This window comes from Sinocyclocheilus grahami, unplaced genomic scaffold (assembly GCF_001515645.1).
Source record: "Sinocyclocheilus grahami isolate Dianchi unplaced genomic scaffold, SAMN03320097.WGS_v1.1 scaffold2545.1, whole genome shotgun sequence".
Classification (NCBI taxonomy): domain Eukaryota; kingdom Metazoa; phylum Chordata; class Actinopteri; order Cypriniformes; family Cyprinidae; genus Sinocyclocheilus; species Sinocyclocheilus grahami.
The window spans coordinates 3,780-9,046 of record NW_015507724.1 but is presented as its reverse complement, the minus strand read 5'-3'; the positions used below and the strand labels follow the sequence as shown (position 1 = coordinate 9,046).

At 40.6% G+C, this 5,267-nt stretch overlaps 1 long non-coding RNA gene across 1 annotated transcript; it reads left to right on the top strand.

Annotated features, from left to right (window-relative positions):
* The first annotated feature begins 4,131 nt into the window (after positions 1 to 4,131).
* On the top strand, positions 4,132 to 5,242 carry LOC107575276 (uncharacterized). Its single transcript, XR_001607837.1, has 4 exons — positions 4,132 to 4,406; positions 4,686 to 4,717; positions 4,826 to 4,926; positions 5,028 to 5,242. It is a non-coding gene; the product is annotated as an uncharacterized lncRNA (long non-coding RNA).
* Positions 5,243 to 5,267: the final 25 nt, after the last annotated feature.

The window sequence follows — 5,267 nt, the reverse complement described above, 5'->3', positions numbered from 1 at the left end:
GTACGGTTCACTTTTGGGGGGTTTTCCACTGGGTACAGTACCTGGTACTTTTTTTAGTACCACCTTGGTTGGGGTTCCAAGCGTACCGTACCGTTACCAAAACGTGACGTGTAAACTCTGCTGATCACGGATTGGCCCAGAGAAAATTGTCACTACCTGTGTCACTGAACTTGCGACATGAGACACAAACAGACCTGCTAGATTTAAATCAGCACAGCCAGCGAAGGATCGAACGCAACTGTTTTGAACGAGCACACCTTTTCTTAACAACCAAAAAGGGGCTGTTCCCCCTGTTGCGGAAGAACAGACATTCCTCTCGTTGATAGCAGAGGAGCGGATCCAGCAAGAGCTTGATGGGGCGACGCAGAATGAAAACATTTATTTAGGAGTCGCAGCAGTAGAGGCGGCGCAACTATAACGACATGTGAATAATCCCGCCCACTCTAAAGCGGTACTGAACTGCAGTGGAAACGCAAACCGAGTCGTACCACGCAGTGGAAAAGCGCCATCTGTGTTATGGTTAATTATTCATATTTCCCATGAGCTGATTCGCTACACTAGTTATAATGGTAATTAAATGATGTTTACATACGTATTAAAGCCTACATTAAAATCTATAATAGAAATGTATCTCTTCGTTAGAAATGAGCCTACTGATTGGACAATTTATTTTTATAATATTAAAAATATCTGTATGACATTATATTCTGCAGTTCTTCCCTGTTGTACCGAATATCTATATTTTTCAAATTATCATATCGAAGTCAGAAATTAAAATATTGTGACAAAATTAATTTTGTAGGGTGCCACAAGTTTGTTAAAATTTCCAAAAGGTGCCGCGACTAAAAAAAGGTTGGGAAACACTGCTCTAGACTACGTGTTGCTCCAGCTGTATGAACATAGATGCGTAAATGCTGCTGCAAATATGCTTTTTTCAATTAGCAGACCAGGTAATATACACAGCGATATAGATTAAAACAGCATTCACTTATCTTAGATGTGGATTTAAGATGTTCTGAAACACGCTGCAACAGTTGATTTGCGAGCAGCGATGCTTAATTTGCTCCAGAGCAAGCTGAAAAACTGCTGAATAATATTGAATAGAGATTATATAGGAATGCGTCGATCGGTGTCGTATTCCTATAGGTAGATGTGATCAGCTGAGAATCAGCTGATGCAAGCTTGACTCACGTGACCTGCCAGAACTAACGCTAACGCTTAATTTCTGGCACTCCAAATCTGGCAAAGATAACTTTGAGTCTATCAATTGTAGTAGCCGTTGTCAAAGAAGGCAGGTTGGCAACCTCAATATATCTGGAAAAATAATCCACCACAACAATATATTGAGCATTTTTCCACTGGAAAATATCAGATGCAACTCTTTGCCACGGCCTCTGTGGCAACAGGGTACAGATCAAAGGCTCAATTTTAACTTGAGAAAACTGGCAGCATATTTCATACCTTTCTACCATTTCCCGAATATCCCGGGTTACTCCTGGCCACCAGAGAGAATGTTGGGCCCTTCTTATACACTTACTAATCCCTTGGTGACCTTCATGGACTCTTTCTAACATTTCTTGTCTCATTTTCTTTGGGATTAATACACAATCTCCTTTCATCAACAAATCATCAGCAATGTGGATATCATGACGAACTGACCAATAAGGCAGAAGATGTTCAGAAACAGTTCTCTGATGAACTGGCCAACCTTTTTCTGTAAAGATTCGTATCTGTTTACAGGTAGCATCTAGGGCTTGTTCATCCTTGATAAGTTCAAGTTTTGCTTTAGTGGCAGGAATGTCTGCAATTACTTAATTGATGAAAAGATCACACTCCCTCTCCATTCGATTGTCCCAATCTTCCGATGTCACCATTTTAAGAGGTGCCCGAGAAAGCGTATCCGCTGTAACCAACTGTTTCCTGAGAACATATTCAATGGAGTAATCGAATCTGAGACGTCTCAAACGAAAACGCAGAATTAGGAATATCATCCAATGCTCTCGATCCTAGTAGAGAAATCAATGGTTTATGGTCAGTTTCGATAGCAAATCTCAGTCCCAGCATGTATGAACTAAGTCTATCACATGCCCATGTCACGGCCAATGCATCTTTTTCAATCTGGACATATCTTGATTCTGCAGATGTCAAACTTCTTGATATATAAACAACTGGTCTCCACTTTCCATCATCTTGATCTTGCATTAAGACTGCTCCAAGACCATATGAAGAAGCATCTGCACACACCAACGTTTTTTGATTTGGGGTATATTGTGCAAGAATTGAAGGGGAACTAAGCTCCCTTTTGACTCTTTCAAAGGCGTCCCTCTGTACAGTGCCCCAGATCCACATTGAATCATTCTTTAAAAGCTCTCACAAAGGTTGTGTGAGGGTTTGCATATGTGGGAGAAATTTACTCAGAAAATTGACCATCCCCATAAAGCGCCGCACATCATCTTTATTCTCAGGTTCTGGTAGGTTGATAACAGCATGGATTTTTTTCAGGGTCAGGTTCTCTTCCTTTTTCACTTACAATTTGACCCAAGAATTTAACTTTTGGCACACTGAAGACACATTTTTCATTGAGAGTCAAACCAGTTTTCTCAAACTTCTTTAACACCTCTATCAACCTTTCCTCATGTTCCTTCTTGTTTTCCCCAAACACAAGTATATCATCTGCATGACAGACTGTCCCAGGAATTCCTGCAATCATCTGAGAAATTCTCAACTGAAAATGTTCTGGAGCTGAAAAAATCCCAAAGGGAAGACGTTGAAAACAAGAACGTCCAAATGGGGTGATAAAGGTAGTCAAAGGCTCAGATTCTTTGTGTAAAGGGATTTGCCAAAAGCCAGATGTAGCATCTAACTTTGAGAAAATGGAAGCACCTTTCAGCTGTGCTAATGTGTCATCGACAGCTGGAAGTATATGTCTCTCATGACAAACACTCTCATTTAACTTGGTCAGATCTACACAAATTCGAACATTACTATTGGGCTTTGGAACCACTACCATCCCAGCACACTAGTCAGTCGGTTCTTCTATCCTACAGCTCACTCCTTCTGACTCCATTCTTTGCAATTCTGCTCTCACTTTTTCCAGCAACGGTAATGGCACACATTGCGGCACAGAGAGGGCATAGGGTCGAGCTCCATCTGTCAATTTGATCTTATAACTTCCTTGTAACTGCCCAAGTCCTGTAAAAGCACTGGGAAACATATCTTTATATTGGAAGCCATCATCTTGCACTTCGGCAACTTGTTGTATTAGCTGAAGCTCTTGAATAGCCAAAATTTCCATGAATGAGCTTCCCTTCCACATCTTTTACAAACATTGAGGCATTTTCTGTGTCACCCACTTAGACGTTTTTTTTTTTTAATAACTCTGTTGCTTAGACCTTCTTGCGGCCATTACAGAATCCACATTGAAAGATCTTTGCTCAGAAGTTTAAATTTGCCTTATCAACGGTTGCTGTTTTTTCACTTCCTCTTGTTGTCTGACTTGTGTTATCGTTTTTGCCAAAGTTAATTCTGGATCCAATTGCAGTCTTTCAGACAATTTGGAATCTCTAATGCCAACAACAATTCAATCTCGGATAATTTCCTCTTCTAATGCTCCGTATTTACAATGTTGTGCCAATTTATGCACATCGGTAATAAAACTTTCCGCTGACTCTCCCGGCTGCTGACATTGGCTATTAAACTTTGCCCGTTCATAGATGACATTTTACTTGTCGATAAAATTACTCTCAAATGCCGCTTTTACAATTTCATATTATTTTTGTTGCCGCCCCGACAAGGCTAAAGTGTTCAGGACATTGTCACTCTTCTCTCCCATAATATAAAGTAACGAGTTTACCTGGTAAACTACTTCTTTGCCGGCGAGGCCCGAGGCCAGTCTGAACCTTTCAAAGCGTCTTATCCATTGCGCCCATGAATTCGGTTCATCAAAATTAAAGTTCCCCGGAGCAGTCAGAGAAAATACTTGATCCATTGTCACCACTTCTGACACCATGTAGAAACCATTGTTTAGTTGCAGCAGATGCCAATCAAACAAAGAGCCAGACAAGAGGGCATTGCAGTACGTTTGTCTTTTACTCTCCCCCTTCTACTCCAGTCTCTCACATTTACATACATTCCCCGGACAGCACACGTACGTCTGGCCGACGTCGGCCCAAGAGTGAAACGTCGGCCTCATTACCTAAAACATCTCATAAGCGTCGGCCAGGCATAGGCCGATATAATTCGGTCAGTGCTCTGTTTCTCAGCTCATCAAGCGTCGGCTCGGAGTCAGCTCACGACCGGAGGCCGATGCTGCGCTTTTCTGTTTGCTGGAGCCGTTATTCATCTCTTATATAACGTAGCAACCTACAGAGAGAAGAGACTCATCCCGCGACATCTGGGGCTTTCAGGTAAGATTTCACTTGAGCTAAATTAGAAAAAAATACCATTTTGTTAATTCTGTGACACTTCAAGGTAACGTTACAAGCACTTGGTGTGCTACAGCACAGGTGAAGAGACTGGGGCTCATTTCCAACTAACGGTAACTTGTTTAGCTAACGGTCATGATAACTTAGCAATGTTTAATATTATTGTTAGTGCCTTAATGTATTTCCAGCAATTTATCGGAGGGAAAATGTTATTAAAGCGAAGTCCTAACTGCTTTTCCGCCGTGTTTTTCACTGTTGTAGGCTAACGTTACCAGAAAGAATCCGTTTCTACGGTGAGCTATTGTTTCTGTTGCTTTTCAACTACAAAACTGAGTTTAAATTCATTACATTAATAATTTACAGTCTCAAACGATTATTATTCAATAATGTTTCAACTCTAGATGTTTATTTGTGTAAATGCTGTGAGTGCGTTGAGCTCTGCGCAAGCTGGGAGCAGAGTTGCCATGGAAACGGCTCTCGCTGCTGTTTTCACTGCTTTCAGGTAAGTTTAGTCCCTAAAATCACACAAATATTACATACAAACGTTCCTGACACGTTTCTTACTTGTAATTGACATGTTTCTACTGAATATTTATTTTATAGAAATGGTTTAGCCTCTTCGAAAAAGTCTATTAGCATCTCAACCGTTTTCAGACGAGGTAGGCTAACTCTGTAGATTGAGCTCTTGTTTATGAAACTTTGGGCTTTTAATCAAATCTTCATGTGTATGAGATGTTTTGATAGATCTGTAAAGGTTTTGCTGGCGATTTGTCAATGGGTTATTGGAAATAGGACTTAAATATGTACTTAACCTAAACATATACACTGTACTGTGAACCGATG